General features: G+C 43.2%; 1 protein-coding gene across 4 annotated transcripts in view; it reads left to right on the forward strand.

Moving 5' to 3' along the window:
* apaf1 (apoptotic peptidase activating factor 1) overlaps positions 1-13,310 on the forward strand; it is a 246,539-nt gene that overhangs the window by 23,834 nt on the left and 209,395 nt on the right. The gene's annotated exons all lie outside the window — the stretch shown is intronic.

Genomic DNA, 13,310 nt, shown 5'->3' on the forward strand with positions numbered 1-13,310 from the left:
GGGCTCGCAGAAAATCCGCCCCCAGGAGTGGTTGGGCCACGGCGGCCAGTGTGAAGTCCTGCGTGAACCGGCTGGAGCAGAACTGTAGCCGCACCGTGTGGGTGCCATAGGTTCATATTGTGCTGCCATTTGCGGCCCTCAGGGTGGGTCCCGGTTCTCTGTTGCGGGTGTCGTAACTCGTTGGAGGTAAAACGCTGATTTCCACTCCGGTGTCGACCAAAAATTGGCATCCCGACTGCTTGTCCCAGACGTACAGGAGGCTGTCCTGATGGCCAGCCGCCGTAGCCATCAGTGGCGGCTGGGCCCTGGTGTTTCCCGGGAATTTGCAGGGTGGTCTGCAGCGGCGGGCCTCTGTGCCCCACTGCTGGTGGTAGAAGCACCATTGTTCGTTGGGCTCTGCTGCTGGGCCTGGTCTGGTCTGTCGTTGGGCACGCGGCTTGGTGATCTGTGCGACGGATGCCCCTCTCTCCTTCTTGGCATTCCACAGCACATCTGCCCGGGCCGCCACCTCCTAGGGGTCGCTGAAATCTGTGTCGGCCAGCAGCAGGCATATGTCCTCGGGCAGTTGCTCTAGGAACACCTGCTCAAACATGAGGCAGGGTTTGTGTCCTTCAGCCAGGGCCAGCATTTCGTTCATTAATGCCGACGGCGGCCTGTCTCCCAAACCATCCAGGTGCATTAAGCAGTGTGCTCGTTTGCGCCGTGAGAGTCCGAAAGTCCTTTTGAGCAGGGCTTTGAATGCTGTGTATTTGCCGTCCTCCGGGGGCGACTGTATAAACTCCTCAACTTGTGCAGCTGTCTCCTGGTCGAGGGAGATCAGCACGTAGTAGTAACGAGTGGACTCCGTGGTTATCTGCCGAATGTGGAATTGTGCTTCTGCCTGTTCGAACCACAGACGGGATCTCAGCGGCCAAAAGCTTGGCAGTTTTAACGAAACTGCGTGAACAGATGCGACGTCGGTCATCTCTGGTCCAAATATCGTTTGGGCCGTCGGGGTCACCAAATGTAGCGGTGTGCTATACACAGCGCTAGAATGACCACACGAGTCGGTGAGTTGGAGTTGCGATAAAGAGATTTATTCAAACTTCGCGGCCTGCTTTAAAGCCTTCCCGTTCCCGCCCTCCCTGGGGCGGGACTGCTGTGGAGAATGCATATTCCCAGACCCTTTCCGTGTGCGGGATTTTCCCCCTGCTGGTGAAGATGGCCTGGCGCCCTTTCTGGGGCCGGCCCTCTGCCTGCGCGCGCTGTTTCGTGGGCCGGTTCGTGTGTGCTAGAAAGTGGGTCGCCACAACCCTTTGCATTACAGGCATGGTGCGTTCCAAGAGAACAGTCCCCACCCTGATTTTCTCTGGTGCAACATCACAATATGTCAAGAAACATGAGCTGAAAAATAATTATTTTAATTTATTTACACATAAATGTGTGACTGAATTTTAATCTGAATTTCAAGCTTTTGAGTAATGATTTTATGAAGTCTGTAAGGATGAAATCAGAATCAGGTTTACTATTACCGACGTGTCGTGAAATTTGTAAACTTAGCAGCAGCAGTTCAATGCAATACATGGTATAGAAAAAAAAACAAAATAAAATAATATAAATAAATAAGTAAATCAATAACCATATACATACATCGAATAGATTAAAAATCATGCAAAAAACAGAAATAATATATATTTAAAAAGTGAGGTAGTGTCCAAGGGTTCAGTGCCCATTTAGGAATCAGATGGCAGAAGGGAAGAAGCTATCCCTGAATCGCTGAGTGTGTGCCTTCAGGCTTCTGTACCTCCTACCTGATGGTAACAGTGAGAAAAGGGCATGCCCTGGGTACTGGAGGTCCTTAATAATGGAAATTGCCTTTCTGAGACACCGCTTCTTGAAGATATCCTGGGCTTTATAGGCTAGTACCCAAGATGGAGCCAACTAAATTTACAACCCTCTGCAGCTTCTTTCAGTCCTGTGAAGTAGCCCCCCCCCCCCCCCAATATCAGACAGTGATGCAGCCATGACCTGAATGGCTGAAATGTTGGGTTTGCTTGTCTCGTACTTTTATGATGTTGTATTTGTGTCTAAAAATCATGTTTGGTTAGCTTAGCCTTTTTATTTCTGTAAACCACCTTACAGCTCCTCACTACTTTCAAGGAGCTGAGATAACAGTTTATGTGGAGGTCATTAAATACGTTGAAGGGGGACTTGGTGTTTTTACCTTTGTCCACCAAGGACTTCAGATGCTAAGTAGATCTGAAATGATCACTGAAGTGACACCTCCTGGGGAGCATATTCACATTATTACTGTCATTGTAAGTTTGGATTCCAGCATTGCTTAGTGATTAATTTCATTTTTGACTTTCCGCAAAGATGGCTCCCTGTTAAGCTGCTGGGTGAGACATCAACTATAGAAAAACTAAAATAACATTTGAGCAGTGGTCACATTACACAAACGCCTATATTGATCAGGATACTCAAGCATAATATTCTCATCGAAATTCTTTCAGACCTTGGTCTCTTTATGTACATCATAGTGGCAAGAATACATGAAATAGTGAGACATGGTTTTTAAATCAGAGACAAGAGGAGATTATGGAAAACACAGGGTGGAGAAACAGCAGGTGAAATGTTGAAAGCAAAATAAGTATTTGGACCATCAAGCAACACACATCAAAGTTGCTGGTGAACGCAGCAGGCCAAACAGCATCTGTAGGAAGAGGTGCAGTTGACGTTTCAGGCCGAGACCCTTCGTCTGGACTAACTGAAGGAAGAGTGAGTAAGGGATTTGAAAGTTGGAGGGGGAGGGGGAGATCCAAAATGATAGGAGAAGACAGGAGGGGGAGGGATAGAGCCAAAAGCTGGACAGGTGATAGGCAAAAGGGGATACGAGAGGATCATGGGACAGGAGGTCCAGGAAGAAAGACGGGGGGGGGGGACCCAGAGGATGGGCAAGAGGTATATTCAGAGGGACAGAGGGAGAAAAAGGAGAGTGAGAGAAAGAATGTGTGCATAAAAATAATAATAAGTAACAGATGGAGTACGAGGGGGAGGTGGGGCCTTAGCAGAAGTTAGAGAAGTCGATGTTCATGCCATCAGGTTGGAGGCTACCCAGACGGAATATAAGGTGTTGTTCCTCCAACCTGAGTGTGGCTTCATCTTCACAGTAGAGGAGGCCGTGGATAGACATGTCAGAATGGGAATGGGATGTGGAATTAAAATGTGTGGCCACTGGGAGATCCTGCTTTCTCTGGCGGACAGAGCGTAGGCATTCAGCAAAGCGGTCTCCCAGTCTGCGTCGGGTCTCGCCAATATATAAAAGGCCACATCGGGAGCACCGGACGCAGTATATCACCCCAGCCGACTCACAGGTGAAGTGTTGCCTCACCTGGAAGGACTGTCTGCGGCCCTGAATGGTGGTAAGGGAGGAAGTGTAAGGGCATGTGTAGCACTTGTTCCGCTTACACGGATAAGTGCCAGGAGGGAGATCAGTGGGGAGGGATGGGGGGGACGAATGGACAAGGGAGTTGCGTAGGGAGCAATCCCTAAACCCTCCCCCCCCCCCCGCATTCCGCCTGTGAGTCGGCTGGGGTGATATACTGCGTCCGGTGCTCCCGATGTGGCCTTTTATATATTGGCGAGACCCGACGCAGACTGGGAGACCGCTTTGCTGAACACCTACGCTCTGTCCGCCAGAGAAAGCAGGATCTCCCAGTGGCCACACATTTTAATTCCACATCCCGTTCCCATTCTGACATGTCTATCCACGGCCTCCTCTACTGTAAAGATGGAGCCACACTCAGGTTGGAGGAACAACACCTTATATTCCGTCTGGGTAGCCTCCAACCTGATGGCATGAACATTGACTTCTCTAACTTCCGCTAATGCCCCACCTCCCCCTCGTACCCCATCCGTTATTTATTTATATACACACATTCTTTCTCTCACTCTCCTTTTTCTCCCTCTGTCCCTCTGAATATATCTCTTGCCCATCCTCTGGGTTCCCCCCCCCCGTCTTTCTTCTTTCTTCCCGGACCTCCTGTCCCACGATCCTCTCGTATCCCCTTTTGCCTATCACCTGTCCAGCTCTTGGCTCTATCCCTCCCCTTCCTGTCTTCTCCTCTTCTCCTATCATTTTGGATCTCCCCCTCCCCCTCCAACTTTCAAATCCCTTACTCACTCTTCCTTCAGTTAGTCCTGACGAAGGGTCTCGGCCTGAAACGTCGACTGCACCTCTTCCTACAGATGCTGCTTCGCCTGCTGCGTTCACCAGCAACTTTGATGTGTGTTGCTTGAATTTCCAGCATCTGCAGAATTCCTGTTATTTGGACCATCATATTACTTTTAAGTTTGGTGAAATTACAAGAGGTATTGTTCCATTGTGACAACCTAACATCTTAGAAAATCTCCACTAGTTAGTCTGCATAGTTTTAAAGTGATATGTAGATGGATTAGAAAGTTGTTGAAAACCTTCTACTCACAAATCATGGTGAGAAGAAATTCAGTACTAGCAAGGGTGGTGGAAATAGAAGTCCATAAAAGCATTGTTGTAGTCTTGGATGTGCACTGTTTTGTAAACGACATGGATGATGATTTGTATTTTTGGTTATATTTGGGTGGAATATGTCTGTCTGTCCTGGGCCATCTAGCCCTTTGACTCTTTTTTTTGATGAATTCCATTCTCTTGTACTTGATTCCAGTCTCTTGTACTAGACCTGACTGGCAGAGGCAGGTTACTGTTCTGCATTGTTTCTGGCCTTTATCTTTGGTTGCTGTATGTAGCTGTGTAAGATGGAATAAACATTTATATACTGTTTTAAGGGTGCATTATGTTACCAAATCATTGGCAGCCTTCCTTCTGATAGTCATACTTGCCTAGTGTCCCAAGGTTGTGTGAATGCAGGTATCTTGTCCTCCTGAAATGAAAGATGAGGATGTAATAACAAACCATACCCCTTGCTGCTAAAAAGTATCCAGTTTATCCCTGATTTATAGCGAGACTGTCCCATATTTCATAATGCCAGTTTTGTCACACTGCTGACACTAATGTAATGTCTTCCACTATCACTCGGTCACCCTGATGTCACTTTGAGCTCTCTCTTGTAACCTTCATTTTCTTGCTTTTTGCAATATTGAGTATCACGGCAGTAAATTCTTTGGGAGTTTGCAGACTAATCATGCCTTTGGAATACTGATTTTTGGCTAATTGCCCTTTTTCAGAAAACATTAATTCATTGATAACAGTGTACATCTTGGTTTCCACCTTCTCAGTTTATCCCTGGTGTTTGTATTACTGAACAATGCCATGTTTGTTTGGGACACCAAACCATTATCAATCTCTATCAATCAAACATTGACAAGTCATTGAAACAACTTCAAGATAACAGCATGTAGGCTTCATATATTGCTATAGATTATCCCCCTCTGTCTTAGTTTTATATTCATTTCTCGTTTTTACAGAGTTTTGCTGCAGCCACATTTTTACATTTTTCAGTGTTTTAAATTTGCACTGATAGGTTTCTGTTGCAAGATTAAAAGTAGTCAAAATGAATTTCCTACAACATTAAGATCTGTATCATACACAAGTTCGAGAAAATCTGATTTGAAATGATCATATCAACATCATTGCCTACATTTTGCACATCACCTAATATGGCTTAATAATTCAAGTTGCTTTAGTATTCAAGAATTTCAGGATAAGGCTGTGAAGATGGTGATCTCCCTTAAGTCACTGTCTTTCCTTTGCACTTGCTAAAGCAAGCAGATTTAAGTGAGCGTTGTCATCTGCATATTCCCCTTTCAAGACATAATGTTCTGATTCATGATGGTTGAGAGGCGGAGAGGAATATTGTTATCATTGCTAGGACAGAGGGTTAGTAAGGAGAACAAAGGATGCAATGGATTTCATCATGCAGATAATGTGTAAGCTTTGGATCATCCTTCCACTTTTTCTCCATCCTTATTGAACATGCATTATTTAATTTACAAATTGCAAAATAATCCTTCAAACTTTCAGCCTGGATTGACAGATTTTCCAGGCCACTAGACATTACAAAGATAATTCACCAACGCAATATTAATTTGCTTTTGTTTAGATGTTATATGGTAGTACAATAAATTTTCCAGTGAACCAGGTGAGTTCAAGGGAGTGCAGGAAATAAAACCTGGTTAGTCTTAAAGAGAGTTCAGGAAACAAGAAACATATACCCCCAATTTAAAAGTGAAGGGAATTGAAACTTCATTAGTTTAAAAGCACTGTGACAGTCAGGACCCTGATGTGCTTAAAGGGAATGTGGGCAATGGAACCTGGTATTGGAGTTTTAATGTAGTGGTTTGCATATGAAATAATATTTCGCTTTCAAGAACCACACAGGATACAGATTAGGCATGAGGGTCCAGTGGTCTGTGACATAAAGGATGCTTCTGTGAGCAGCTATAAAAAGTTCTTTTAAATTAGTTTTAAATTGATGTATGCCAGGTGCATTTCCTAGAATGTGAAAATTGCATTTGCAGTATCTTTTGAGAACATTTGAAATGAATTCTATGTTGCAGTCAGTTATGACATTTTTTTCCCCAGAGTAATTTATAAAGGAGATTGGTTCACTGATTTCAATTGCTGCTGGCTGTATTGATTTTAATGGAAATGTTAATATTCTGCATCACAGAGGATGCCTATTATCTTAGTCAACAGCATAAGCTGTTCTTGCTTGTCAGGTATTCTGAGTGTGAACTTGAAACGTACTTTCTTCTTGCAAATATAATATTAATAAGCACAGAAGTGTTTTATTAAACAGAATGAGAATACATGGGATTGGAGATAATACTGTGGTAGAATGAGATTTGATTAACTGAAAGAAGACAGTGAATGGGAACACACAAGTAATATTTGAGTTAGTAGACTGTAAGTGGTAGGATGACACATGGATTGGTGCTGGGATCACATTCTTTATCCACTGATAATGGAGGCAAGTGCAATATATTTGTGTTTGCTGATGATAGAAAGCTGTGTGGCCCTGCATGGAATACGTAGAGAGGCTTCAAGGAGATATAATCAGGCTGAGTGTAATGATGAAAATAAGGCCACTAGAATATTATGTGGAAAATTTGGTTATCCATTTTGATAGGAAAAGAAGAAAGAGAAAGTGTTATCATAGAACAGTACAGCACAGGAACAAATCCTTTGGCCCACAATGCCTGTGCTAACCATGATACCAAATGAAACTACCTGCACATTTCCCTCCATTCCCTGCATCTTTGTGTCTGTATAACTGCCTCTAATGCCACTATAGTTTCCCCCTCTACTCCGGCATTATGTTCTGGACACCTAACACTATGTGTTTTAAAATAAATCTTGCCCTGCACATCTCCCTTAATCTTTCTCCCTCTTACCTTGTATCTTTGCCCTCTGGTATTTGACATTTCTACCCTGGGAAAGAGACTCTGACCATTTACCCTATCAGTGCCTCTCATAATTTTATAAATTTATGTCAGGTCTCCCCTCTCCCTCCAGCGTACCAGAGAGACCAATCCAACTCTCTCCAACTTGCTTTTTCAAACTGAGAGAGGCTGAAGAGTACTGGTGTTCAGAAGGACCTCATGTATTTGTACACAAGTCATGGAAGTTGACATGAGAATAATTGAGGAGAAACTGCATTTTAAGCTTTATCACAAGAAGACTTAAGTAAAGAGGAGATGGAGGGATTGTCCTATAAGGAGAGGCTTAGCAAACTAGCCTTATTCTTTCTTGAGTTTTTTTAAAAAAGGTGATTTCATTGAAACATTCACCATTCTTGTGGAGTTTTTAAAAAAAAAATTATTCATTTACGGGATGGGGCATCGCCAGCTAAGCCAACATTTATTGCCCCCCCCCCCCCAGTTGCCCAGTACCTGTGCCGAAGATACCGCGCCCCAGCGGCCTCAATGACTACAGACCGGTGACATTGACCTCCCACATCATGAAGACCCTGGAGAGACTGTTCTGGAGCTGCTCCGGCCTATGGTCAGGCCACACTTAGATCCCCTCCAGTTTGCCTACCAGCCCCGACTAGGAGTTGAGGATGCCATCGTCTACCTGCTGAACCATGTCTACGCCCATCTGGACAAGCCAGCAAGCACTGTGAGGGTCATGTTTTTTGACTTCTCCAGTGCGTTCAACACTATCCGCCCTGCTCTGCTGGGGGAGAAGCTGACAGTGATGCAGGTGGATGCTTCCCTGGTATCATGGATTCTTGATTACCTGACTGGCAGACCACAGTACGTGTGCTTGCAATACTGTGTGTCCGACAGAGTGATCAGCAGCACTGGGGCTCCACAGGGGACTGTCTTGTCCCCCTTTCTCTTCACCGTTTACACCTCGGACTTCAACTACTGCACAGAGTCTTGTCATCTTCAGAAGTTTTCGGATGACTCTGCCATAGTTGGATGCATCAGCAAGGGAGATGAGGTTGAGTACAGGTCTACGGTAGGAAACTTTGTTACATGGTGTGAGCAGAATTATCTGCAGCTTAATGTGAAAAAGACTAAGGAGCTGGTGGTAGACCTGAGGAGAGCTAAGGTACTGGTGACCCCTGTTTTCATCCAGGGGGTCAGTGTGGACATGGTGGAAGATTACAAATACCTGGGGATACGAATTGACAATAAACTGGACTGGTCTAAGAACACTGAGGCTGTCTACAAGAAGGGTCAGAGCCGTCTCTATATCCTGAGGAGACTGAGGTCCTTTAACATCTGCCGGATGATGCTGAGGATGTTCTACGAGTCTGTGGTGGCCAGTGCTATCATGTTTGCTGTTGTGTGCTGGGGCAGCAGGCTGAGGGTAACAGACACTAACAGAATCAACAAACTCATTCGTAAGGCCAGTGATGTTGTAGGGATGGAACTGGACTCTCTAACGGTGGTGTCTGAAAAGAGGATGCTGTCTAAGTTGCATGCCATCTTGGTCAATGTCTCCCATCCACTACATAATGTACTGGGTGAGCACAGGAGTGCATTCAGCCAGAGACTCATTCCTCCGAGATGCAGCTCAGAGCGTCATAGGAAGTCATTCCTGTCTGTGGCCATCAAACTTTACAACTACTCCCTTGGAGGGTCAGACACCCTGAGGCAACAGGCTGGTCCTGGACTTATTTCATAATTTACTGGCATGATTTACATATTACTGTTTAATTAATAGTTCTATTACTATTTATTATTTATGGTGCAACTGTAACGAAAACCAATTTCCCTCGGGATCAATAAAGTATGAGTATGACTATGAGAGGGTGGTGATGAACTGCTGCAGTCGCTGAGGTGTGAGCACACCCACGGTGCTGTTAGGGAGGTAAAATATGTCACTGAATGGTGGAACAAAAGCAAGGGTCAAATGTTTCTGGTTCTTTGAATTTCAAACATTGCAATTATTAATATGATTGTACAATTCGGATAATCCATTTCCTACTGTTCGACATATGGCTCACATGGTTGTGATTCTTCGGCTCTCTTTAAACTTGTGGTGTTCTAGATGAATTGGTGCTGGGATTGGGTTGTTTATAATATATGAATTATAAAACGGTGGGGCCATTGGTTAATCAGGGCAGCCATTTATTTTGGACAAATCTGAAAGAACAAAAACAAATCGAGGAAATAGCCAGGATTCCCTTTGTTTATTTTGGACACTATGCCATTTAATTGGAACAAGAGACAGTTGCTGAACAGCTTCTAAGAAGCATCAGTTGTGTCCTCTTTTGTGGCCATTAGACACTACGTGCTTAGAGTGAATGATTTTTAAATATTGTCATTTGTGGGTATTCATGTTCAAAACAACAGTGATTTTTGTGATAGTTGGGGAGAAATAAGCAGTAAGACAATTCAGAACTGTTTTGCTCACTGCTGTTTCAAGCATTCAGGCTTGGAGATGCCAGAAATGGCTGGGAGTGAAAATGGAACTATTTCATAGCTTCAGCAAGTTAGAGACTTGTAGGTACGACTATCATCTTGAACGTTACAATGAAAATGAAGATTTTGAGGGTGCAATCATTGACAACATTATATGAAGGCAGTCCATTATTTGCACTAGGTGTTTGTGCTGAGTTTGTTCATTTACAGTCAATCAAAAGAACACAGCAGCATATACTGTACTGAGTTCCTCCGTTGATAGCTATTACAAACTAGTACAGTTTGATAGTACTGTAGTAGTATTGCCAGTGTTCTAATTTGTTCTGTATTTCATTTAAATACATAATTTGTTACCCAGTTAAATGGTAATTTCTTTTTTAATACTTTTTTTTAACTAAGCCATGAGACTTTGGCTAATGGGGCAGCTGATTAACTGGGCCAAAATGTACTGGTCCCAAAACGTCCCAGTTAACCAGAGTTCACTGTATATCATTTGGATATGGATGTAGAAGGCATGGTAAATTGGGGGATTTGTTGTTTGTATGGAGGGTAGCCTTTTACTACATATTGATATTGGTATGTTGACAAAATGGGTGATCTCATTGCACATCACTAGGACTGAACTACTGGATCTAGAGACAATCTACAACTCTTGATGGCGTGCCTGTAACATTAACGATCTATCCTGTCCCAGGCACTCTGTTCAATCTCCTACCATCTGCCGGGAGATACAGAAACATCTTGGCCAAGACAGTAAGACTGAAAAACAGCTTCTTCCCGAGGGCTGTAGTGCAGCTGAATATTGCTACACCCCGGCTTGCCAATGGCCTTTGAGTGTTATGGACTATCAAAGTCACTTGTTACATGTAAATACGGAATTTTTTTTATTAAGCAGTACCGCATGCATTGTAACTATTTGTTTAGCACGGATTGGAGTAGCACCAAAATGTTGTCTTGAGCAATGACAAGGTTCTGTTTTATTTTATTCTCAGCTGGAGTCCTATGTGCAGATCTGGTTATTATAGGAAAGTTGCAATTTAGCGGGCGGAAAAAAGATTGACAAAGATGTTGCTTGGGATACATGTTCAATTATGAAGAGAGTCTAGAGACTATTGGTCCTCTTTTCTTGAAATGGAGGAGGTTGAGGAGATAGGATTGAGGTATATAAAATTGAAGGGTATACGTAGTGTAGGCTGCAGAAACTATTCCCAAAATTGTAGTTACATAAAACTAGTGGACATAGATTTATGTTAATGGGTAGGAGATTTAGAGGAGGCCTGAGGGGAACTTTTTTTTTTATTCAGAGTGCATAGGACCAGAAATACACTGGTTGAGAAGCAGAGTTGCTTACAACATTTAAGAACCTAGATGAACACTTCTAAGCCTAGGTGATGGAAGGCAACAGCCAGGTGCTGGAAGGTGAAAGTCATATAAACGGGCACCACTGGTCAGCAAGGATGGGGTGGGCCAGCTGTTGATACCAGTTCTTATGTGCTTTGTTGCATATGTTGGCTTTCATACAGAAATGGTGATTTTCAGTGACAATATAAGAATCAGAGCAGTCATCTCATCTCATGCTCTTGATATTGCTTATTTATTATTTTTTTTCTTTTTGTATTTGCAGTGTTTGTTGCCTTCTGCACTCTTGAACGCCTAAACTGGTGCAGTCTTTCATTGATTCTGTTATAGTTATTCTGTGGATTTATTGAGTATGCCCACAAGGAAATGAATTTCAGGGTTGTATATGGTATACTTTGATAATAAATTTACTTTGAATTTTGCTGTCCTAGGGTGATAGTTGTGTATTTTTAATGGAGTCATATCCTCGAATGTGAAGTAACATCTTTCTTTCTTGTCCCAAGGCTAGAGATGACTGCAACTAGAAGTATAATATTCCCTCTTAACCTGATTGAAATTATTTAATTCTCTATACACCAAGGATTGAACCTCATTTGTATAATTCAGAAATATAAAAAGGAAGAAAATAATTCTGACATAAGTGTCTTATCAGTCAATTTTGGATATTCTTGTTTCTGTTGCTGCTTTAATGCTTTTGGCTGTGATATTCTCTGTGTCGCAGGGTGAGATGCATCTGTAACAAAGGAGGTGTAAGGCACTCCTTCTGTCTACTAGACCACAGGTCACCTTTGGGTAAGGTGTAATACCTGCTTAGCCCCCCATCAGGGTGAAGTGAAGCCATGGGAGCAGGTGGTGGATGGTCGTATTAGCCACGGTTGCATATCACAAGTCCCATTTATGCGACCACTAACGTCAGGCAGCAGACAATCTCTGAAGAGTTTTGATGTCTAGGGTTACCCATCTTGTAAAGACACTGCCCAGAAGAAGAAAATAGCAAACCACTTTTGCAGAAAAATTTGACAAGAATAATCATGGTCCTGCTGACCATGATTGCCCATGTCATACGACACGGCACATAATGATGATGATGACTACTCTCTCTCTTTACTTTGGTTTTTTTGCAAGGAACCACTTGTATATCAAGTCTCATCAAAAATAATGACAATGTCACTTTCCAGCTTTGGCATTTTTTTTTACCCTTATTTGTTTTCATTCATGTTTTCTTTGTTGTCAGTTAACCTTTAATAAGCTGTCATTCTCTATGTACCTGACCCTCAATGTAAGTGATTTGATATGCAATTCCATATAAAATATACTGACCTGCTGAAACTTTAGTCTGGGCTCTGAGATTCATTTCCTTGAGCATAATACATTTCTATTAAGTTTAGAAATATCCAACTTTCTACTTCTGTTCAAGTATTTGAATTAGAATTTTAAAAATTTTACATCCGTCTCTCAATGTGAGAGGGTAAAAATCTTTGCGTTATGACTCCATCACAAGGTACACAGGTGAATTTAAGAGTCTAGTGCTTGTAGAAAGAAGCTGCCCCGTAGCCTGTTGGTCCTGTGGCTTTAATATTGTTACTGTTTGCCAGACGGAAGCAGCTGAAACTGTTTATGGTTGGGGTGACTGATGTCCCCAATGATCTTCCAGGCCTTTTTTCTGCACCTGCTGCTATAAATGTCCTCAATGGAGGGAGGTTCACAACCACAGATGCGCAAGGCTATCCGTACCACCCTCTACAGTGCCCAGCAATCAAGGCTGGTGTAGTTCCTGTACCAGGCAGTGATGCAGCCAATCAGTATGCTATCAATGGTGCCCCGGTAGATGGTCTTGAGGATTTGGGGGCTCATGCTGAACTTCAGTTGCCTGAGGTGGAGGAGACGCTGTTGTGCTTCTTTTGCCACACAGCCAGTGTGTACGGTCCAGGTGAGATCATTGGGGATATGTATACTGAGGAACTTGAAACTACTCGTCCTCTCAATTGCAGTCCCATTAATGTTGATTGGGGCAAGCGTGTCTCCATTCCTCCTGTAATCCACAATCAGCTTTTTTGTTTTTTGGACATTGAGGAAGAGATTTTTAGGGTGTTAAC

The sequence above is a fragment of the Mobula hypostoma genome, chromosome 20 (genome assembly GCF_963921235.1).
Source record: "Mobula hypostoma chromosome 20, sMobHyp1.1, whole genome shotgun sequence".
Classification (NCBI taxonomy): Eukaryota; Metazoa; Chordata; class Chondrichthyes; order Myliobatiformes; family Myliobatidae; genus Mobula; species Mobula hypostoma.